This window comes from Lissotriton helveticus, chromosome 1_1 (assembly GCF_964261635.1).
Source record: "Lissotriton helveticus chromosome 1_1, aLisHel1.1, whole genome shotgun sequence".
Classification (NCBI taxonomy): Eukaryota; Metazoa; Chordata; class Amphibia; order Caudata; family Salamandridae; genus Lissotriton; species Lissotriton helveticus.
This window is the reverse complement of record NC_136057.1, coordinates 1,626,659,732-1,626,684,831: the sequence shown is the minus strand read 5'-3', so window position 1 is coordinate 1,626,684,831 and position 25,100 is coordinate 1,626,659,732. Positions and strand designations below refer to the sequence as shown.

The 25,100-nt window shown below is 45.7% G+C and overlaps 1 protein-coding gene across 1 annotated transcript in view; it reads left to right on the top strand.

Annotated features, from left to right (window-relative positions):
- The first annotated feature begins 4,607 nt into the window (after nt 1–4,607).
- Nucleotides 4,608–25,100, top strand: part of LOC144829382 (gametocyte-specific factor 1-like) — a 513,976-nt gene continuing 493,483 nt past the window's right edge. Inside the window, exon 1 of the mRNA XM_078688479.1 lies at nt 4,608–4,743. The gene's annotated coding sequence lies outside the window, so the exon portion shown is untranslated. The remainder of the gene's footprint in view (nt 4,744–25,100) is intronic.

Below are 25,100 nucleotides of genomic sequence, written 5' to 3'. Positions count from 1 at the left end.
GACCTATTTTGCCACACTTCAAACATTCTTTGTTGTTGGCAAAACAAAATTTCGCATCTGCACTGTGAGAGTAACTACCACATTTAGTGCAAACTTTGCTTGCAGGTTTGTTACCAAAGTTCTTCTTCTGTAACATGTAATTTTTCTTTTTAACTAACGCTACTGCATTGTCATCACTATTATCACTGTCAATTACACTTTTGCAAGAAATTTCTCCCACATTTTGATCTGATGAGCATTTTTGAAGTTCTCTCATGCATTTTTCGGACTCTTCTACTACTTTAGCTAGATCAATAGCAGTTTTCAGATTTGGGTTTTTTTCTTGGATTTTTCGATTATTGCATTGGACAATTAACTGATCCCTAATTAATTCATCTGTCATTTGCCCAAAGTTGCACTTTACTGACAATTCTCTTAACCTAGCCACAAAATCATCAATAGTTTCACCTTCTCGCTGTTTGTTTATATAAAATGTATACCTATTCATTACTAGGTTCTCTTCTTTTGCGAATCTTATTTCTAATCTAGCAATAGCTTCTTTAAACTCATCAAACGGAGATTGACTACTCGCAGCTAACACTTGAGGAAGATATTTGAATATTCTTTGACCTTCCTTCCCAAGAGTGGTCATCAAAATGGCTTTTTTCCTCTTAGGAGAAAAATCCTCTCCATCTAATGCTTCTAAATAATTATAAAACATCAGAATCCAGTCCTCCCATGCTAATTGAGGATTGCCGGGTTCACTTAAAAACTGAGGTGGTAACGTAACATTCAACTGTTGAGCCATAACTGAAATCAAACCTCAATGTCAACCCCTCTCTTTTTTTTAAAAATAAAATGACTAATAAAAATAGGATTCTAAACTTAGCACTGTAAGTAAACAGGTAGAGAAAATAAATCAAATGTTATGATAAGTTTTACATTAAAGAGAATGCATGAGAGTCACAACAATGTGCACTCGGTTGATTTCAGCAGATGAAAGTGTTCCTCAAATATAACACACTTTAACATACAAAGTCACCTCTATATCTCCAAAGAAAACAGAGATATGCACATCCTTGTTTTTTTTTCCAACAGAAAAAGAAGTAATTCAATTCCGTTTAAGTCTTCTTCCTCGATGAAATCGCAAACACAAAACACTTTCGATCCTCGTTACTGGTAACGTTCTTGAAGACTGTTTATCTCGTCAGTTTCTCCTTTTTTTTTTAAAGATGGCCGCCTGCGTTGTACGTCAGTACGCTCAGCGTTGTTCACGTCGCTTCCTGGAAAGCATAGTAAAGTACGCTCCTCTCATTGTATACGTAACTTGCTTCTGAGACAGGTGTTGAAGTTTGAATAGAATGTCAATACGCCCGCGTCATCTCAGAAATACAACAAAGTTAATGTTAATATTCGAAGCTTGCTCTACATTCGGCTTCGTGCAGGTACAAAGAAGACATCACCACACCAGCGTCATTCAAGTGGCACGAGGAATCTTGAAACCAGATTGCGCTGTTATTTTGAAACATAACAAGAGCTCCAAAACACTCAGTGAGTCTTTTAAACTGCTACAAACTCGTATTTTGCTCACCGGAATATACAAATTATAAATAGTAGCGTTTTTTCATCTTGTTTTCATCTTGTTTCTTCATAACACATGCTTTACACGCTCTTGTTTAAAACATCACAACTGCATAACAATTGCTACTGGTTACGATGTAAGTTTTTCAAATCTTGAACAAAATATTATTTCTTTGCTCACCGAAATGTCCAGATTAGATATGATGATGTTTCTTCCGCGTGAATTCCTTCCTAGATGGATACATTACATTCCTTGTAAGTAATTCTCCTTGTTGATTACTCACTGCAATTGAAAATGTATTTTTAAATTCCTGGTCAGCTTCAAAGTCTCTCGCCAAATGATGTAAATTAGAAGGAGCACAGTATATCTTGTAAGTAGCAGAAGTCCTCTTCTGTTTATTGCAGTACAAGAAAGTACATGTAAACCACCAGCTGACCAGGGTCCAACTGACAGGCTGGAACATTAACAATATGAGATCATCACATTCAGGTAACAGTAGAATTCTATGAATGAGTCACAAGGGAGAAGCTGTAGAAAGACTACAAAGAATACACAAGAATATAAAGCTATTTACAACATGCGCCCATCCAAATTGAGCAGCGGTCCAGGGAAGCAGCGAGAACCCTCCCCAACACTGCTCAGTAGCTGTCGCCTCCCTTGTCTCCGCACCGCAACCTCCAGCAGGCAGACTTTGGTGAGACAGGTAACTTTGATGTATTGTGGTCTCAGTTGAATTCGAATCATTCACATGGATTTCTTCCAAGTTCCGATCGTTGCCAAATGTGAAATCCAGGTCTTGCTGTGAAGAAGTAGTCAAGAGTCCAAGATGAGCTTGAAGAGGACTTTATTGAGTTTACCATTAACAGAGACCCCATCCAACATCCTCGCCTTACAACTGTCAACTGACAAGGCAACAGTACTAAGCAACCTCCAGGTTCCACATTCCAGAGATCATCACCTGGAAACAGAAAGCTGTGTTCCAGAAAAGAAGTAGAACACTACAACTTGCTGGGGAAAATGCTCCTTAGGGCGGGTAGAAGCCAGGGGCCGATTGGCACTGGGGGCATGGGCCGAAAGGCCGGTGTCTCAGTGCGCTCTGTGAGCCATTTTTCCCCCTTTCCCAGTCCATAGAGAGCACTGTCAGGGGAAGGAAAGCAGCTCCTCTGGGCGGCCGCTCAGCGATTATCAGCTGTGGCCTCTCCTTGACCCCCTGCCAAGCAATCACGCTGATGGTGGGCTGGGGAGGGGTGAATGCGGCCAGTATCTACCTCCCTGGGGGCCAGGTGTTGCTAAGGCTTTTGAGCCATTTTCGCCTCGGCCCGCCCTGGGGCCCACGCAGCTCAGAAACAGTGTTTGCTTTAACATCTTGCCCACAACCCTTCTCATTCAGGGCATAGTGGGCGAGGAAGAATGGTTCTCACTGTGGGGGCCAGGTGATGTTGGGAAACTAGCACCATCTTCACCTTAGCCTCCCCCCCCCCAGGGCAGGGGAATCTTTTTTTAAGCGAAAGGGGCCTCACAGTTTTTCTGGTGCACCTCTGCTGGAGAGCTGGGGAATAATTTTCTAATAGAAAGGGGCCTCGCTGTTTTCCGATGCTCCTGCGCTGGAGGGCTGAGGAATAATTGTGTAATAAAAAAGGGGTCTAGCTGTTTTTCAGGTGCTCTTGAGCTGCAGGGTTGGGGAACAATTTTTTAAGAGAAAGGGGCCTCGCTGTTTTTCAGGTGTGCCTGCGCTGGAGGGCTCTGGAATAATGGTGTAATAAAAAAGGGGCCTCGCTGTTTTTCAGGTGCTATTGCGCTGCAGGGCTGGGGAATAATTTTTTAAGAGAAAGGGGCCTCGCTGTTTTTCAGGTGCTCCTGCGCTTCAGGCCTGGGAAATAATTTTTTAAGAGAAAGGGGCTCGCAGTTTTTCAGGTGCGTCTGCCCTGGAGGTCTGCGGAATAATTTTGTAATAGAAAGGGGCCTTGCTGTTTTTCAGGTGCTCCTGCGCTGGAGGGCTGGGGAATAATTTTGTAGTAGAAATGGGCCTCAATGTTTTTCAGGCGCTCCTGCGCTAAGGAATAATTTTTTAAGAGAAAGGGGCCTTGCTGTTTTTCAGTTGCTCAGCTTGTAGGACATTGTCACATTGGCCCTGTGTCCTTCCCAAGAACAATATCCTCCCACTTACATTCCTTGTGTGTTTCATTAAAGGGCACACTGGTGAATGTGGTCCACGCCCCGTGAATGTGGTCCACACCCCGCGAATGTGGGCCACTTTTTCGTCAGTGCCCGGGCCAAATTGTGATCTCAATCTGACCCTGGTAGAAGCCATATGATTTGCCCTTTACTGACAAGAACAAATTGGGTTTCACGGCTAGGAGCGGTCCACTTTGAAGCTGGAGCACCAGTTTCGAGTCTGGAGGGAGGCTAAAACATCCTGTGATTATGGGCACATCACTTAATCTCCATGTGCCTAGAAATTAATGCGTTGGTCTTTAATGCAACTGGTGCTCATGTAAAACGCTCGGATACCTTCTAATCGAGTTCGCGCTATATAACACAGCAAAAAATAAATAATCAGAAGCTAGAAATGTGTATCGTACTGAACTCATAAAATGAATTTAGGGAAATGATCTACTTCCAGGCCGTCCGTACTGTTAACGCTACAACCGTGATCCTCTAAATTTCTTATGTAATGTACTTCGCTCTAATGTAAAGCGCTCTGACTCCTCTGGGTAAAGTACCCGCTATATAAAAACGCATAAATAAATAAAAACATATCTGCAATCTTTCGGTAACATTACACAGCGTCTGCCTTTTCAAGGCCAGAAAGACACGTACAGCAAACGTAGAACTAGCCAATAAAGAATTTGCTACGTTTTACCCGCCAATTAATGTTTGAACAGGTGTCCAACCTCCGAGGTCCTTCAACCAATCAAAAAACTAGCGCAACTAGCAGGTCCTCCCGCGCTTCTACTGCAAGAGTTCTATCGACCAATCCAAGATCACCTCGCTTGTTTATTATGTTTGCAGCATCTCTATTCGTTGTAACTTGTTAGCACCGGGTGTGGACTTTTCTGGGCCTACCACATTTATAAACGGAAGACGTCGTTTAACAAGTGATAACCGTTGGATAAACGTAGCAGGTGGTAGCGAATTTCTATTGAGACTGGAAAACATTTTGAATCGGTGTCTCTAAAGAGGTAAGATCGTTTACGGTGGTTTGGGAAAGATTGTGTATTTTAGAGACTCATTAAAATGAGGCTTTGGAAAAGCTCACGCATTTTTCCATGTCGTGTTTTCACTTTCTGAAACGAGTATGTGAATGGGAATTTCTGTAACTTATTTTTCACTAAGAATTGAGATATAGTGCAGATGGCAAAGGCAACCCGTCGGAAAGAGACGCGACTGCAGAAAAGAGAGTATGTGTTTGTGACCGGGCATAAAATTCAAGCCCGCTCCCGAGCGCAGAGTGTACTCAGAAGCGTGAGTTAGAGTAGGTCAATAAGACCCAGTGGATATAGGCAACCCAGAGGGAAAAGTGTTTGGACAATATATATATATATATATCAAAACACCAAACCTGACGTTCAAATTCCTTGAATTTGAACGGAAGGTTTGGTGTTTTCATTTAAGGCGACCCGCTTCCGTGGGGTCATATTTTGACGAGGCAACTCTCGCTGGGAAAAGGGAAAAAAATGTATATATATATATCTCCACCTACCTTTGTATTACGTGTTACGTTGTCATGCCTAGTTATATTATGTGCATGTTACTGCCATCCAGGCGCGCAACACCCATTGGGCTCACGGGGCTTCATCATTCCCCCCCCCCCCCCCCCTCTCCCCGTCGTGTCAACCCGGCCGAAGACAGCTTCGCGGGCTGGCGAGCATCTAATTGCAGCCGCACCCGAGTACTTAACAGGTCTTTCAAAGACCATTTAGTTGTAAATGAGGCTTTTAGTTGTAAATGAGGCGTTTGTTGTGTGTTCACCCCTTCTTACAGCCACTCGAAGTAAGGAAGAATTAGCCCCCCCCCCCGAAGTATTTTTCATCCCCCCCAAGTATTTTTCATCCCCCCTCCCCCCGAAATTTGGCTCTAAGTTGCCCGCCTGCTGCCATCATTGTTATATCGCAGTAATGGGCAGGTCCTGAACACTTGCACGTATGAACGTGAGGTTACATGCGCTTCTCAGCACAGCTGCAATACTTTTAATTGAAGAGTACATGCACTTCTCAGGTGCAAGCAGGTACTGTTAATAGCGAGTACCTTCTAATCTAAATTTCCACTGAAAGCACTGCATATAACAGCACTAAGCTGTCACGGATTTTAGGTGTAACTAAAAAGAATGAACTACCTTATCCGGCAAACAGTCTTAAGGAAGCCCAGTGAAATGTATTAATTGTGAAGTTATATTGGATTTGTACTGCACCAGACGTAGGGTAACACGTTTTTGAGAAGCAATAACCGGGACAGATTGGACATAAAGGTATGACTAAACCCTTTAGCCTTACTCTTATCTCTGGACTGTTCCTACTTTTGCCTAGCTTCGTAAAGTGTGTGTGTTTGTATGTGTGTCTGTGTCTTTGTGTGTGTCTGTGTCTTTGTGTGTGTCTGTGTCTTTGTGTGTGTGTCTGTGTGTCTGTGTGTGTGTGTCTGTGTCTTTGTGTATTTGTGTTTGTATGTGTGTGTTTGTATGTGTGTGTTTGTGTGTGTGTGTTTGTATGTGTGTGTTTGTGTGTGTGTATGTGTGTGTGTATGTGTGTGTTTGTATGTGTGTGTTTGTATGTGTGTGTTTGTATGTGTGTTTGTATGTGTGTGTTTGTATGTGTGTGTTTGTATGTGTGTGTTTGTATGTGTGTGTTTGTATGTGTGTGTTTGTGTGTGTGTGTTTGTGTGTGTGTGTTTGTGTGTGTGTGTTTGTGTGTGTGTGTTTGTGTGTGTGTGTTTGTGTGTGTGTGTTTGTGTGTGTGTGTTTGTGTGTGTGTGTTTGTGTGTGTGTGTTTGTGTGTGTGTGTTTGTGTGTGTTTGTGTGCGTGTGTGCGCGTGTGCGTGTGTGCGCGCGCGTGTGTGTGTGTGCGCGTGTGTGTGTGTGCGCGTGTGTGTGCGCGTGTGTGTGCGCGTGTGTTTGTGTGTTTGTGTGTGAGTATATATATATGAGTATATATATGTGTGTGTGTGTGTGTATGTATATGTATATATATATATATATATATGTATATGTATGTATATATATATATATATATATATATATATATATATATATATATATATATATATACACACTCTAAATAAAATCAAGGTTGCAGGAACGTTCTGGTTGGATTCAGAATTTACCTACACAAAACCATTGAAATTCAGCAGTTCTAGTTAGTTAATCAGGAAACTATATCTCGCACCGTAAAGTAACTATAACTTGTGCCACCGCAATGCAGTTTTCTCAACAATAATTTTACAGCAAATGTTAAACCTCTATCAGTGATGTCAAAGATGTCATGAGTGATGTAATAGGTGGGTTAATTAACAGTGCATGGCAAGGGAGCGAGTTATAATTACCATAGCAGGGGCATAGCTAGACCCATACTTTTTCGGGCTAACACTCCCAGCAATGGGGCAGCACCATCATTTCCACAAATGGGGTCGGGGCTAACCTCACAGCCATTACATGAGGGGAAAAAGTGACACATTTTGCAATTTTAAACATATTGGACAAACTTGATTTATTAAAACTTTTTTTGTGTGTATTTAACACTGACCCTAGGTTTCAACTCATTGCATGTTCAGAAAAATGCTCTCGACCCATTGTTGACTTAAAGTACAGTTTTAGTTTACTCAGTGAGTTAAAAAATATTCATGGGTAAGGCTGTACTTATGTACAGGTTTCAAAATATCCGGCTTAGTAGCAGAGTTTGTTACAGAACAAAAAGAGAAAAACGGAGACAGGAGGAATAGAAATATGGCAAAATTGTGCCCAAGAAAGAAAGCAAAGATTAAAAATAACTTCTAGGAGTGTGCTAAAAGCGATGGTGGATGAGAATGGCACACAGTAGAATCACGTCTAGGCAGTGTTGGTGTTAGTCTCTCGCAACATTTGAAATAGCAACGTAAAGACTCCTGAGTAAGACTTTGGGCCCATCATTGATTATTTTTCAAATGAAGGACTGCTTAGTGGAGTACCACATGGTACGTTGGGGTGTGTAAACTGGTACCCCACAGATTCAGTTCTCAAAATCCCATTCCTTCTTTTTGAGTTAATTGTGTGCAATAAGTTGGTCGTATTGCTGCCTGTAAATACACTGCCACACTCCTGTGCTACACTAAATAAAATTCCAGTTTATGTTAGTCACCAGTCCCCATTGAGCAGTTCCCGTATATGTAGCCTATTGAACAAAATCAGTGTAGGAATGAGTCAGGCTTTTATTGATGAGCTGGCATTATGGGCAGAGGTGCCAGCCTTTAATATACAGGTGTAGATATAATTCAGATTCATAGTTATTTGCTTAGGAAGATTGGTTCAATTCTTAGTGGGGATGAACAGAATCAAAGTCAAGGGAGAGGTCAAGGATAGGCATTGTGTTTCTCCATTTATATACATTGCAGTGCTTAAATCCATCCCAGGTCTAAGTCAGTGCTACTTTTGTGCCGCAGCCGTACCAGAATCTGTTTTGGTCATATGAGAGAAGTTACTTTCCTCGATTAATGTAGATGTTTGTCTTGAAGCTGACCTTTCTTTATTTTTGCCTAGTACCAATTTGTTATTGACCAGAAGTTAGAAGGAACCTTTGTTTCAATGCCTTTGTTTTAGGGAGTCTCTTTTGGGAATATACATTTAGCCAATGAGTTGTTGATGATTCTGGCTTGATTGGCTGCAGAGCTATTAATGAGGATATTCTTTCATATATGAGGCTAAAGGTGAAAAACTAGTTGTTTTCATGACTTGTTTTCTAGTAAACTGCACTGCTGGAATTATGATTGAACAATTATTGAGCAAAGAAGAGGAAAGCAGGAGGTCTGAAATAATTTGGAGGGTTGTAAGGAACGCAGGTGTTATAGGCACACAGCAAGGGCAATTGGTGTGGCCTTAGGCTGTGCTGCCAACGTCTCATGATGTCCTAAGGTACCACTTCATGTTCAGTGGTTGGCGGACCCTTTTCCTGTGAATTCTTCTAGCAGGTCTGTTTTTGTGACCTTGAGGCCCATCCTCTGCTCTCTCTGTTCAAATCTCCTGTCTCATTAAGGTCTCTTGACCACTGTCTACTCTTCAGGTCAGCTTTCCAGGAAATAGGAGGTTACTCTGAGGCAAAGCAGGCAGCAGGTCTCGTGGTGTTCCTGGCTCCTGTCAGGTTTTACTGCTACCTACTCCTAGGTTGTTCTTCAGAAGAAAATTAAATTTAACATCCAGGTTACTCGCCAATTACAGGTTGAGCAGTGGCTATTCCTGTAGGTGTGTGTTGTTCAGACATGGGCAATTATTGGAAAGAATATATATATTTAGTTCAATGATTGCACAATAAGAGCCAGATATGCATCAGTTTAGTATCCATGCAATTACACATTTGACGAAGTTCACTAAACTTGTGTGGAGTGAACAAACCATAAGAGCCCATATGAATTTAGGAAAAATATATTATTGCATGAATATGCTCTACTATAAAGGATACATATTCTGACAAGACAACTGTGCACTACCCTACTCATTATGGATTTCTGGGGGGTCACAGCACAGAGTCCGCTCTCCTTAAATCCACTGAAGAAATCAGGACCATTCTGGATCAGGGAGGAAATGCAGCTTAGATTATGCTGGATCTCTGCTGCATTTGATATGGTCCGTCATGTTTTACTGATGGACCGGCTGCACGAGATTCGAGTAAAAGGTATGGCCTGGATATTGATTAAATCATTCCTAGCCAACAGTACAGACACACACTTGGAAATTTCACTGCCAATATGTTCTCCCTTCCATGTGGAGTCCCTCAGGGGTCGTCTAGGAGTCCAACTCTTTGTAATATAGATGTGTCGCAGCTAGCCCCCCTTATTGAATCCTTCGGGTTCAAGCTGACTTCATACACAGATGATACTCAGATTGCAGTATCTCTGCTTCCAGATGGAATTCAGGAGTTGGCGCCCCACTTTCATAACTGCATGAGAGCGATGGGTAGCTGGATGACCCAAAACTGCCTGAAACTTAACTCTAATAAAACAGAGGTGGTACTTTTTGGCAATCTTAAATTTTGGACCCCTGCATGGTGGCCAGACTCACTCGGCCCTCTCCCAACTCCAGTCAGGAAGGTGAAAAACGTAGGAGTTATAATAGATAAAAAACTCTCCTACAAAGATCAAGTGAATGCAGTGGTCTCGCCCACATTGTACACCATGAAATCATGCAAACAAATACTGCCTTTTCTTCCTGAAGAAAGTAAAAAAAACGTCATTACAGCTTTAGCCATGTCCAGCCTGGATTATTGCAATAGCTTATATGTAAATATCCAGGAGGGGCTTAGGAAAAAAACTCCCACTCTTGCAGAATGCAGCTGCAAGACTGCTTTCGGGCATCTCAAAATATGCATCAATCTCTGTGGAATTTAAAAAGCTACATTGGTTACCTGTCAGAAAGTAAGTTTTGTTTAAGGCCCTGTGTGTGGTCCTCAAGTCACTTCATGGCATCAGACCCGGTCACATGATTCAGCGTTTTCATTGGTATGTACCCAGAAGATCTTTGCGTTCCTCAGAAGCTAAATTAGTCTGTGTACCGTTCGTAAAAAAAGATAATTGGGGTGTCAGAAGCTTTTTGGTCAGCGCAGCCAATGCTTGGAACGCCTTTCCTCTACCTCTTAGATGCATGAGAAAATTATTGGACTTAAGGAAGGCCTTGAAAATATGGCTATTCAATGCCTACGGTCCAATTTGGTTCCTCTCCGGGTTCAAGTTTCAGCAGGACATCGTACATAGTGCCAGGACACCCTCGGGTAACAGTGCTCTCTACAAATGTCATTAACATTAACTACCGAGCTCCATGTAGTTACTTTCCTCCACTTACTAACATTTCAATGAGTCAAAGGCACAATGGGTGCAGATAGTAACTATGCAAGAATATGGTCAATACATGAAAACCATGTGGCTTTAAATAAATCGGAGTGTTATAAAAACCCACTGCACCTGTATAATGTCTGCTCTGCAACCATTGACATAACTCCATGCATCAGTCATGAAAAGTTAAGGTACTTATATGGTGGTGTGATGCACTTTAATTTTTTTTTTTTTTTTAAGTTCCATAGTTAACCAGTGTGTTTCAGAACTTCTGAGATTCAGAGTTTTACTTTTTGGGGCTGGCTGTACAATACATCTGTCACTAGATTATATGTATTCAACATAAAACGAGCTTTAAGAAGCGCACCTAAGAGGTGCTTTGTCTCTGCCCACATGTTGGTTACCTTGAGTACAATATTTGATTGGGCAGAAGGCTGTGCTGCCATACGGAAACTGTGCATGTTGTACTCCTGTTGGTTCCTTATGGGAGTTCAGTCATCAAAAAATATAATGATGTGGCAGATAGTTTGCAATAGGAAGACTCCTTTACCTTGTGGTGATAGTATTGGCTAATAATATGCCTAAAGTGTCATGACCTGCTCGCTTTGTGGATCATGTTTTTATTGATAGGCTAATCCTGTTGGCAAATGGAGGTTTTCAATAAGGATGTGGCCTCATTCAAAATGGCTGTGCCATTCACATTAATGTTGCAAAGGCGTCATTGCAGGTCTCTTTCTTCCACAATTACGTTTGTGCTGTGAAGAATAAGCAATTGGTTCTGCCCTTCAACCCAGTACTATGATGGACATGCCCGCTGCTACAGCCCCTTTATGCCTCATGCTAATCCTACCTGCTGCATCGGTGCACTATCTGTTTGTTCTCCCCGATTGCAGCTGCCCACAAATGTGCAGCTCCCTGAAGCCATGCCAGCCAGATTCAGTTATTGGGATATCCCAGACCACATGGCTTAAATTTGGAAAAATTACAGGTAGGTTCACAGAGTGACAGGCGTAGCCACTTTTTAAATGTACGCAATTATATACATTTCACGATTAGGCAACGCTGTTTCATTGTGAAATCGCTGTGACTGTCCTTTCTGCAGTGACCATGCAAACTCTACTTTTAAACCGTCCCTTCTACACCCTGCAAATACTTCTCACTAGCGCAGGCTGAAGAGCTATATAACTGGTCCGATTACCACCCCCACCCCCAATTCCAGTGCGCAAAATGAGTAAACCGACTTCTTGTAGGCAGGAGTGGCATGCCCTGAGAATTTTCTTTTGAAACTTTAGAGAACACATTTACTATAACGCCACAGACACTTCAAGGGCATTCATGAAATATTCCACTATTTTCATGGCCTTACTAGGTGTAGATCCCATTTTTTTGATAAGTCTGAAATTACTGCCAGTATACAAAGGTCCGCATTTCCTTATGCCAAGGAGTACACACAATATGATTCTGCCATACGTTTGCCATGGATGCTTCAACCATAGTCAGGTGCACCTCTAAATATTCCCTCTGGTATACAAGGGTCAGTATTTTGCCATTGACACCCCCTATAAAACGAGCGAGTACAAGATCTCTTATGACAAGAATTTACCTCAAATGGCAGTTTCAGCATTTTGCTATGGATCCACCCCTTATACTAAGAATTATGTGCATAATGTAAGGGCCTTTGGCAAGGTGTGGTGGCATGTGTTCTATGCCGCTGGTTATCACTGTGCTAGCAACTTTCTTAGACTTTTTGAGTCCCCACAGTCCATGATGTGTTAAAAGCATGCCAGGGCCTGCAGTTTGCCATGGGCAAATAGCTCTACATTGTTTATATTAGGTTTCACATGTGGACCAAGCAGTTACAGTATTGGAAATGAACGAATTAATCTACTTTAACATGTAATATCACAGCATCCAATTGTTTTTGTGAAATGATTGACTTCTTCGGCTCCCATGGATTTTATCCTGTCACACCATATATATTTGGATTTTCAGACCCAGTTTACAATGTAAAAAGCAACATGTCGCGAAATGAAGCATTGTGGTGAATGGAAAGCCAGGACTGGCTGAATATGTCGCACAATCCTAAATCCAATACCCCAAAACCTCAGCCCTAATCTCCCTCCTTGCGCCATCCCACTTGTCTCCCCTCTTGCACCGGCTCTGTTGCAGATGGAATTAAGTAGGCTATAATATGATAGTTTGTCTTTGCATGATTTTATTCTGTTGCTATTATGACCTGTGGATACACCTCTATCCGAATAAAAATTTTGTAATAAATGAAAGTAGGCCTCTAGTACTATGGAAAGGGCAGGTATTCTGTTGGTATCTTTGTAGAAATAGGTGATGTTCATTAGAGTTGTGATTTAATTTTTTTATTTTATTCGGGGAGCTGAAGAGGGGTGCTCTTGTCAGTCCTGGGTGATGGTGAATAGTATGAGTAGTGCGAGTGTAGGGTGAAAAATATGCAGCTCTCCATGCACAAATGCAATGTGAGAGGAGGGCTCATGTGAACTTTGGGTGAGAGGAAGGCATGTAGAGTGAGATAACTTGGTCCAGCTGTGTAAATGCAGGCTGAGTGGTGGACCTTTGTGTGAGTGCAGGGTGAGCAGCGAGAGTGCAGAGTGAGATGAGGGAGTACAGGGTGAGTGATGTGCCTGTTTGCGTGGTGTGAGTGCAGGTGCTTGTTGTGCCTATGTGAATGAGCTGTGTGAGTGACATGAGTGCCTATGTGAGCGATGTGCCATTGTGAGAGTAGGGTGTCATGTGACCATATGAGTTTGGGTGTGTGTAGGAGAGGGCCTCCTTTTTTTGCATTGTTACCCCCCACTTTCTGCTTGACATCTGATGCAACCTGACTTGATGTGCCCTGGGTCCCTGCCAACCAGGTTCCCAGGGCCTGTGTTCTTTCCCAAAACTATACCTTTGTACCGACAATTGGCACATCCCTAGACACAAGTAAGCCCCTTGTAAAAGGTACCATGGGTACCAAGAGCACTGTGACCAGGGAAGGCCTATAAGGTCTGCAGCACTAACTGTGCCAACCTTAGAGGCCCTGTACCATAAAACCCACACACTGCCATTGCAGGTTCCGTGTTTTGATACAGAGAAAAGTGAAGAATCAACAGGGCACACATCCCTGTGTACCATGCCTGCAACCCACTGCCTGAGGCCTAGGTAAGTCACCCCTTTAGCAGGGTGCACTAGCCCTTAGGTGAGGTTACAGTGGCATGAACCCAGTCCCCCAATGGTGTCTAAGTCCATCCTTAGAGATTGTAAATGTATTGAAGCAATAAAGACTATATGGTCTGGGAGTTGGTCATTATCAACTCCACGGCTCCATAATGGCTTTACTAAAAACTGGGACGTTTGGTAACAAACTTCTCAGCACATTAAACCCACACTGATGCCAGTCTTGAATTTAATGTAAAATGCACTCCGAGGGCATCTTAGAGATGCCCCCTGAGGAAATAACAGCCCTGGTGGTGTTTGGCCGCCCGCCATTTGCCACCACCAGACTGGTTTTTGGACCCCTGGGTAGAGAGCCACCGCTGTTTGGGCCCAGAAACAAAGTCTGTCCTGGGCAGCAGTGTTCATCCTCCCCCAAGATGGTCTGGGTCCACGATAGGGATGCGTCAAAGGCCTGCCGCCTTTGGGAGCAGTCCCTTCCTTTTGCTGCCCCCAGCAACTGGCTCCCACCGAGGCGTGATGAAACATACATCTCAGTCCCCTCCATCTTGAAGATGAGGGGGCGCAGCCAATTAGGGAAGTGCTTATTCCCTCTCCCCCTGTAGGGTGGCATAATATGTGGTGTACCGACCCCAAAGAAGGAACCTATTGTTCCTGACCTGCACACCCCTTTAAACGCCCTTTATTCTAGTATTTAGGGGCAACCCTGAACCTTACCACCTCAGATTCGAAGAAGAAAGAATGACCGAAGAGCAATGCTGACCCAGGGAAAAGAGGACCTCTACTGTGTTTGCCCCTGCCCTGCCGTCCTGTCCTGACCAACTGCCTACAGCGAAGTAACCATCACGTCAAGCAGCTCCCCAGAGACAGGAGGACCTGCCCTGCACTCACCTTACAGACTGTCTCCTGTGAGCACCGGATTTGCTCATCAGACTCCAACACTAGCATCCGGCGACTCAGCGATTCTGCACCTGACACCCATGGCCCGAGTTCGAGTGGCCCAAGAACATGAGGTCTCCTCAGCGATCTTGACCTGGGATCTGGTGATCTCTCAAGCTCCAAGACTCCTGCAGCCTCAGTCTGAAGGGTCTCCCGACCGCGACCTGAGTTGGTAAGGAAACCTGATGCCAGAAGATACCCCTGCACCCGAAGACCCTTTGCCTTGGGTGGCCAAGCCAACGGTGTCCAGGCATCCCCCAAGAACCATACTTACCTCTCCAGCCAGCGGTCGCCTTCAGGAAGTCTCCCTGCCCAAGCCTGCAGCAACTTTGCTAAACTGAAGGTCTCCATTGAGAATCACTGGGTCCTGATGTCTCATTGGCACCCTTAATCCGGTGCTGCTGGTGGTGCAACTAGAGTGTCTACATAGACCTTGGGGAACTGTGGTCCTAACCCGCGAAACTCCCACTTGTACGACGTTCACTTACTTGTAAGGCTGATGACCATTTTTCTCCCATAGGAACATATGCTACGAGAATTTGGGCCTAAAAAGGTTCTAAACGTTGAGCTGCTGCTTTTTATGGGAAAAACTGTAACTATAGCTCAAGCCAAGAAAAGTCTTACTTTGTACTGTGAGATCCTTGGGTGTGGTATGTAGGCATACCACCCCCAGTAATCTATGTAATCTAAAAGTAATCAAGAATTATCCTAATATTAATGAGTGTAATTCAAACTGCTTTTTAAAGTCATACCAACCTTAGGGCTAGACAAATCCACTTTACCGCTCGCATTTGCGAGGTAAATTTTATGAGGTCGAGCTATTTTTAGGGCCTACCCGCCCTTTCTGGGGAGTAGGCAAACATACTAACTTTTGTCCTCCGTCTTTGAAAACGGAGCAAATGTGACCAGATAAGATTTAAAAGCCTTTTTATTGCTCACAAAGCAAATGAGCAATAAAGATGCCTTTAAATCTTGTTATCTTGTCACATTTGCTCCGCTTTCAGAGACGGAGGTCAATTAGGTTACTGTTAGGTCGAGGAGATTTTTCAAGGTACTAGACCTGCAGGACTAGTACCATTTTTCAGATTTTTCGAGCCCTGCAACCTGTAATGAGTACAAATCCATTCCCAATTGCATTGCTGTGTAAAAGCTTACCATTGAAGGTATATTTTACCTACCTGTACCAAGTCCTCCTTGGTTCTAGAAATAAAGTACAAGTATACATTTTTATACTTAGTTAATTGGTATGTATTCTGTCTGAGTGTGTGCCATCAGTCTTGATTGAGTATACAATAAATGCTTAACACACCCTCTGGATTAGCCTAACTGCTCGCCCACACTACCACAAAGAGAGCTGTTGGCACTTACCCAATTTAGCCTCTGCTATACCTCTGGGGACTTACACACTATACCATACTTTGATATAGTAATACAGTGCCAACTTCCTACTGCATGGGTAAAAGTGCAGAGTGGGAGGAATAAATGCATGGTGAGTGTTGTGCTTGTTTGGGTGCTTTTCCAGGTTGAGCACTAAGTGGAAGGTGAGTGAAGTGTCACAAGTGTAGAGTGAACAGCGCAAGTCCATGGTGACCTGTGGGAGTGCAGGCTGCTCGGAGAGTTGTGTGCTTATGTGACCACAGGTTAAGTGGAGGAAGAAAGGCGTGAATTCATGGTGTGTGGGATGAGTGCTGTGTGGTTGCTGTGAGTGTAGGATGAACTGTGTGCTCATGTGGTGATAAGAGGAGGATGAATGGCGTGTGTGCAGGGTAACTGTGAGTGCAGTGTGATAACTGAGAATGCATGGTTGGTGGTGTGCTCATGTGTCTGCAGGATAAGTGGAGAGAGAACGGCGAGAGTTCATGGCGAATGGAGGGTGAAAGGTGCTCCCCTGTGAGCGCATGGTAAGAGATACATTAACGGTGTGAGTGCAAGGTAACAGGAGTACATAGTGAGCAGTAGGAGGGCAGTGTGATTGCTGAGTGTGCAGGGTGATTGGTGAAAGTGACAGGTGAGTTGAGTGTCATGTGCTTGCAGGGTGAGGGATGTGCTTGTGAGCGCGCAGGGTAGGAGGGTAGGGTGAATGGCAGGAGTGCATGGTGTGTAGTGAGTGCAGAGTGATCACTGTGTGCAAGTTGAAGGGTGAGCGCTGAGAATGAGGATTGAATTGGGTATCAGATTAGTTAAACTATTGCTGTTGTGGCATCAATCTGGGATGGACGTGGGAGGTAATGAATAATTTGCTGATCCTGCAACAAACTTTCAGTATCGTGATTAGGGTTGCCAGCCGACTGGACTTCTACCGGCAACACCAGGATTTTGATGCCCCAGCCAGTACAAAAGTAAGCAAAATCACATAAAGCTGGTATGTTTAGGCTAGATCTGTACATACTTCAAGCAGCAAATGTAAAAATAAAGTATTTTTAAATGGGTTATAGGGCTGCATTAATGATCCCTGACTAATAATAAAAGTAAACACAGACCGAAAGTAATGTTAAAAATGAATACATAAGGTCCTACCTAGTATCATGGCCAGGCTTTTGCAGACTCTTTAAACAGCAAAAAATGGCTGGTAGATTTCTTTTGGAAATGTGGTAACCCTACACTTGATCTGTCTTTTCACAAAATGCATTCGCCCACTGTGGCACAGGCACAAACTTCCTTTCTGTTGGAGGCAACAGGGGGAGTCCCAATGCCCCAGCCGGCTCCCTGCCTCCAGCGAGAGGGAGAACCTGGATTGAGAGTTCGGGCTGGACGGTTCCCAAATGAAGCAGAGTCAAGACTGATTTATATATGGTTGGGTCCAAACTGGAATGGCACGGGGAGTAACAAAACAATCGATTTAGGCCCAGATCTCTGTACTGGGGTGAATGTATGACATTGTTCTGCATTCTGTCCATCAATTGTTAGTTTTGCATTTGTCACCCCGAGTGGGATGGGAATGCCCAGACGTGGGTCACGTGCACTCCATCCCACTGTAGTCCAGCTGGCCTGGCTGATGAGGGGTGAAACCCTGAAACCGGTCCTAGGATGCTTGTTTCCAGTCCAGGGAGAACCTGGCTCTGGCTGGACTGTTCCATAGGGAGCAGGGTCAAGACTGATTTGCATATGGCTGGGTTCAAACTGGAATGGCATGGGGAGCAAACAAACAATGGATTTAGGACCAGATCTCTGTACTGGGGTGAATGTATGACATTGTTCTGCATTCTGTCCATCAATTGTTCTTGTTGCTCCAGTGGGAGCCGGCATTGCTCCTGCCTGCGGGAGCAGCAAAAACTGTGGCTCCCTGTGGATGGGAGTAATTGTTTCGTCTGTGTGTCTGCCCGCTTCAGTGTGGGCAGGAAAACAGATGAAAAGTCAGCTCCCAGTGTGGGGGAGCATTTTACATACTCCTGCCCACTTGGAGCAGATTTAGTGTTTGCTCTCGCTTAGCGAGAGGTTCAAAATTGTTCCCGCACACGACCTCAAATCCACAAAGTTCTGGGGGTAGACACCCTGGGATATAGGAGGAGCCCGGCCCTGGGGGCATGTGGCCCCTTTCTCTTTCATATGTACAGTTGGGCCCCAAGGAATAGAAGCCTCGGGCCAAATTCGACCTGGGACCCTGCGCCCCAACCCCATTTGTGAAATCTGCTGAGTCCCGGAGAATGGGGTTCCCAGGGCCAAAATCAATCTGGGCGGGGGGCGTGTGCCCCTTCCCTCTCTCCCTCCTGCCCCCTCCTCCTCCTGCCCCCTCCTCCTCCTGCCCCCTCCCCCTCCTGCCCCCTCCCCCTCCTGCCCCCTCCCCCTCCTGCCTCCTGCCCCCTCCTGCCCCCTCCTCTTCCTGCCCCTCCTCTTCCTGCCCCTCCTCTTCCTGCCCCTCCTCTTCCTGCCCCTCCTCTTCCTGCCCCTCCTCTTCCTGCCCCCTCCTCTTCCTGCCCCCTCCTCTTCCTGCCCCCTCCTCTTCCTGCCCCCTCCTCTTCCTGCCCCCTCCTCTTCCTGCCCCCTCCTCTTCCTGCCCCCTCCTCTTCCTGCCCCCTCCTCTTCCTGCCCCCTCCTCTTCCTGCTCCTTCCTCCTTCCTTCCTCCTCCTTCCTCCTTCCTTCCTCCTCCTTCCTCCTTCCTTCCTCCTCCTTCCTCCTTCCTTCCTCCTCCTTCCTCCCCCTTCCTCCTCCTTAATATACAAGGTATTTCCCTTCCAGGACCTGACCTGACCTACCCAGAGAGCAAAGAAAAGCAAGCACGGGAGGCCATGCAATTTTGCATGCATGAAGCGTTTAGTGTTCAGTGTTCTGTATGTCCTTACAATGGAAGTGGCCCAAAACCTATTTTCACAGTATCCAGTCTGGCTGTTTTATAAGGTAACACTGGGGAACATTATTATATCTAATGATTATGGTTGGGTAGCAGCTGGAAAATATTTCAAGTGTTTTTATAATGGTTATTTAATGAATTTACTAGAACTAATAAGAAACAAGTACTTTTCAAAGTTACCTTTCCCCTGCCCATATCCTTGGAAGCTTATCTGCGTTTTGCTCTCCCACTTCTGCCAGTCGGTAATGGAGTGTCATGCTTATCTGAAAGAAACAGGTTTGTTTATAGATTCTTTACCTAACAATTACCCCCAGGCGTTTGACTGGATCCGGAAAGTTTTTCGTCAGCAGTACCTCTGCGTGTCGAAAGGTGGCGTCTGTCGCCTCCGTGTCCGTCGTTTGGGTCACCAGGATGATGCCGTCCTCGCGCGCTTCCGTCCTTTCTTTTTCTGCGCCAGCCAGTGCAGATCCGGAGAGAGCAGTACCTCCAGTCACTTTTTGGCTGAACTGTTTGACTTTTGTCTACATCTTTTTTGACTATAAACCACAATTGGAGCCCAGAGGGGAAACAGGCAGGGTCGCCCTCCACTCGAAAATCATGGAACAATCAACAAGACCCTGTCCAGGGGCGTCAATGAAAGTCAGTAAGTAAGAACAGTCATATAGTACTGAAAACCACTCGCGCACCACACAATTATTGTAGAGGTGCTTAAACTGCTATGCGCCCAAATTCATAAAAGACCAAATTTCCTTGACAGAGAAACAACGAACACCCAGTAGTATGACCCAGCTAGGTCTATCACACACCTCCACCTTCAAAGTATGGAGTCACATTCCCCTCGGAAAAAATGTGTGAAGGCCAAGTGACACCTCACGGAAACACCACCAACGGGTATATAATTTCCAGACAAGCCCCTGTCTCATCATCGGTAGTCACTTGGTCCTTAAAGAAAAAGGGAAAGAGTGTCCAAACACAAACAACACAAATATGTGACAAATTGTGAAAAGCAGAGACAGTCTGCTAGTGACAAACATATAACATAAAAAAGTGCATAAAACACACAGCACCTGATTCCCTTAACCAACTTTATTCATAGGGAAAGCTTTTAGATACTGTGTCAGTAAAAAGGCTGGTAGATAATCATGCACACCATTACCTAGTGCCAGTGCCGACATGTTTCACTGCCAAATACTGTAGGGCAGTTTCATCAGGGCTGCACAATATGCTGCCACTCAACTTTGGACACTTGTTCTTTGTTTACTGCCAAGGAAAAAAGGTCAAAGCAATAATTAAAAACATGCAAACCCATAGAGCAGATTGAAGTAATGTCCGTAATCAGTGTGTGAACATATTTACCCTAAGACCACCTGGTTGATCATACCGGTTGCCTAAGGGATGGACGAGATATGTGGAACTCGAGACATGAGGTCCTACATTCACTCTAGCCAGTAGCTATATGCTGGGACAAACAAGAACACAGAGCATAAGCCCAGGATCACGCATTCAGGTCCACTTGTACCAGGTTCTCAATAACCAAACACAAACTCCACCCCACAGCGCTTGGGAAGGTGAGTGTGGATTTAACCTGCAAGTCTGAAATGCTAGGCGCCACCAATACATACCCCCTTTCCAGCAGCACCCGAAGATGCAGTGAACTGCTCTGTGCTTGGTTTCATTCTGCGGAATCGCTAAAGAAAACGAAACTCGGAAAGACTAGTGTGTGTACTACTGACAGACAGATCGACTCCTGCCGCACATCTAGCGTAAAATGTCACCCGACGAGATATAGTTTCAGCCAGGCAATCCGTTCGTACTATGTGGGGGTTTCCGCCTGATACCTGCTCGCGCTCACACCACACACGCACTGATGCTTCTCACCGTAAACGCTCAGTCGGAGCGTGTTGTCTCATCCATTCAGTCTCCAGGTCCCCGCTCGACTGATAACCTCCAGCGGTGGACCCCGCCCAATGCTGGTAGTCACATGACTAACCCAGCAAAACGGGGCGGCCATTTTGGAGTGTTCAAGATTGATTGTTCTTACATCTTTTTTGAGACACTTCTCCTGACTTGTCTCCAACTACAGTGGCAATGGAGGAGAGAGCATCATACGCAGTGGTGTTGCGTAGGGTGGCAGAGGCTCTCCACCTCGAGCTTCCTACGGTGGCAGTCAGGACTAACCTCCTGACGGAGGTGCCTCAGCGGCTGCGAGCTCTTCGTCGCCCCTGCTGCTGTTTAATGAGGCCCTTACCGACATCCTTTTTAGCACCTGGTCCAGGCCCAACAATGGGACTCCTCTCGATAGGATGATTGTCCGACGCCCCCCCCCCCCGGCTCTGGGTGACCCCACTTTCCTCTCTTACTACCCCACCCTGGAGAGCTTGATGGTCCAAGTCTCTACCTCCAAGAACCCATTTGCTACCGCCCCACTGGAAAGGGAATACAAGAAGCTGGATCATCTTGGAAAAAAGATTTTCTCTTCTGCCAGCTTGGGACTGCGGTCGGTAAACACTGCATGTCTATTGGGCCGATATTCCCACTCTGTGTGGGACACGATTGCTCAGGTGCTGCCTCTGTCAGTAGGAGGCCCGGAAAGTGCTCTCCCAAGTTTGCCATCCGTTGTGGGCTGGATACTGCTGACTCTGGGCAGGAGGATTTCCACATCAGTAGCCCTTTGTCGCTACGCCTGGATGATATTGACTGGGTTTTCGGGGTTTGTCCAGACTACCCTCATGGACATGCCCTTTGATGGTCGTCTTCTTTTTGGGGACAAAGCAGACAATGCTCTAGAGCGTTTCAAGGACTCACAGGCTATGGCCATGTCCATGGGCCTCTCCAGCCGCCCAACGCAGTCTGCTTTTTGCCCCTTTCGTGATTAAGGAAGGGGTGCCCCACTACGTCCCACCCAGAGACACAGGCCGCAGCAAGTTTCCCAATCTTCGTGGGAACCACCGCTGTGGTTCATGGGACCAGCAGATGGGCCAGTCCACTAATCTCCCTCCCCCCCACCCCCCACCTCTGCAGCAGCCTCCAAGCCTTTCCAGTCTGACTTTTCAGGCACATCAAACGCCAGTGGGCGGCAGGATCTGCCATCACCTCCCCCACTGGTGTCCCAATCACCTCGGACAGGTGGGGTTTGCAGATAATCCGAAGGGGCTACTCCCTCCCCCTTGAGGCTACATCTCCAGCCATGCCACCACAAAAACCACTGCATGTCGGTGGATCACCTGGGCCTTGTCAAACAGGAAGTTACGGCTCCCTTTGCCTAGGGAGCAATCAAGCGTAGGTTGTGGTTGTTACTCCCGCTATTTTCTGGTACCCAAGAAGGACAAGGGCCTGCATCCTATCATGGATCTCAGGAATGTCAATCACTTCCTCCGAAAGGAGCAGTTCTAGATGTTGACCCTCGCTCAGATCTTGTCTGCCTTCGACCCTGGAGACTGGATGGTAGTGTTGGACTTGCAGGACTCTTAATTTCACTTCCCCGTCCTGCTGTCCTACCGGCATTTCCTTCAGTTCAAGGTAGGGTACTAGCAGTTTGTTTACTGTGCTCCCCTTTGGCCTTACCAGCGCCCCTCAGGTATTCACAAAAGTGATGGCGCTGGTCGCAGCTCATCTGCGCAGATCAGGGGTTTCAGTTTTCCCCCTATCTCGACGACTGGCTGTTTAAGGCGGGCTCGCCCCATGCAGTCGTCTCCCACCTCCAGGCTACGGCCGACCTGCATTCACTAGGGTTCTCCATCAATGTGCTGAAGTCACGCCTGATTCATTGGAGCAATTCTGGACACAACACGGATTTGGGTTTATCCTCCCGAACAGCAAGCCTGGGATATTCGGGCTATGATTCGGACCTTTTAGCCTCTATCCCGGGTGTCGGTCAGGATAACCCTGAGGCTACTGGGCCTCATGGCCTCCTGCATCCTGCTGGTTTATCATGCCAGGTGGCATATGCTGGCTTTGCAGTGGGACCTGAAGTTTCAGTGGGCGCAGCATCAGGGTAATCTGTCCTGTTATGTCAGGATCTCGGAGGGCACTGCACGACAATTGTAGTGGTGGCTCATGAACCAGGATTGAGTCAACGGCAGATCCCTCTCCCTTCCCCAACCAGAGCACACAGTGGTGACAAACGCATCCCTTCTGGGATGGGGCGGCCACAACAGAGAGGTGGAGATCAGAGGCCTCTGGTCTTTGGCAGAGTCGGAGCTCCAAATCAACCTTCTGGTGCTTCGGGCGATCCGTCTTGCACTCAAGGCATTCCTTCCCTCTGTCCAGGGAAGAGTAGTGCAGGTGTTCACGCAGAACACCACCGCCATGTGGTACTTCAACAAACGGCGGGGTGGGGTCGTGGACCTGATGTCAGGAGGCCCTGTGACTCTGGACATGGCTGGAACATCAGGGAATTTCTCTGGTGGTTCAACACCTGGCAGGTTCACTGAATGCCAGGGCGGACAAACTCCATCGCAGGTGCATGTTGGATCATGATTGGCGTCTTCACTCGGAGGTGGTGCAATTTCTCTATCGACAGTGGCGAGAGCCTTGGTTAGATCTATTCGCCACCAAAGAGAACGCACAAAGTCAGAATTTCCAAGTCTGCACTCGCTAGGCGACACTTTAAGTCGCGAGTGGAGTTGCGGTCTGTTGTACGCCTTTTCGCCTATACCACTTCTGCCCAGGGAGCTGAAGAAAATCAGGCGCGACCACGCCCAAGTCATCCTTGTGGCTCCGGATTGGGCATGAAGACTCTGGTTCCTGAGCTGCTCAACATGGCCATTGATCCTCCGATCAGTCTGCCTTTTCGGGTGGCTCTTCTGTCGCAGCAGCAGGGGACGGTCCTCCACCCAAACGTGTCCAGCCTCCACCTCCTTGTGTGGAGATTGAGTGGCGGCAGTTGATGTCTTTTGACCTGCCTCTCGAAGCTTGTGATGTAATCTTGGCAGCCAGGCGACCCTCCACTAAGACGGTATACGCCTGCCGGTGGAACAGATTTGTAGCATGCTGCACAGCAAAGGCTGAGGATCCCCTTTCTGCCCCTCTTTTTGAGGTTCTCTTGTTTCTTCTTTCTTTCTTTGGCCCAACAGGGCTCTGCTCTGGGCGCTATCGAGGGTTATCTCTCAGACATCAATTCAATATGTCTTTATTTCGATAAAAAATCATCAGTTTACATTTTAAAACATAATTGTCTTATTCATTTTCATGGGTTTTTACATGTTTATACGTTAAAATGACTGTTAAAAAAGAAAGTAGATTCACAATGATAAGGTCCCTTGATATGTAATAAATAATTAAAACGAATAAAACTTCTGATGATTGTGCCGCCAAAATCAGTGCCCGTGATCTCAGCTTATGTATAAATAACCAGGTGCGTACACTAAAAACAGGGTATCATAGCCTCTTCTTTGCTCGTATGGCCCACATCCAACTTGGCAACTGCAATCACCATGGGTTCATTGGTTTTTAAGATCCTGAATGCTTTGTTGCCAGAGCTAATGCCCAAAGTCAAATTGGTTTGAGCCATTTGTGCCTAGGAATTTTATAAACAGGGCATACAAATAAAATGTCTGCTAAGGATTCATTCTGTTTTGGACCGTAAGGGCATTTACTATGGTTCAGGGCATGCCATTTACTAACAACCGAGTTAATTGGGTGATAACCCACTCTAAATTGAAGGTAAAGTTTCCTATCATTAAAGACTAATAAAATCCCAAAACCTTCATACTCTGTCATGTTTATGCTCTAAGAATTCCCTTGTTAGTGATGGCCTTGTTAAAGGGGAAAAGCTCTTCATTTGGACCATGTTCCAGTACACCTCCTTAAATTCCTCCTTTGAAGCAAAGGGATTATCAACAGGATTTTCCCACAGTCTACTCATCCCCATCTCGCTCAAAATACCTTTTGCTGTCTCAGCCAGGGGACTTTACACATACGATCTGCCTCCCTGACTTCAAGAAGAGCCTGGGCGTACAGGGACAATTCTGGTGTAACTCAAAGCCTTCTCCAATAAGCCACTGGTCTAAAACGCGCTGTGTCCTCAATAGACTAACAACCCAAATCTAAAAAGAGGGGCAATAATGGTGTTTGGGAAAGACCAGTAATGGCCCTCAGGAATTTGTTTTGGGCTGTAG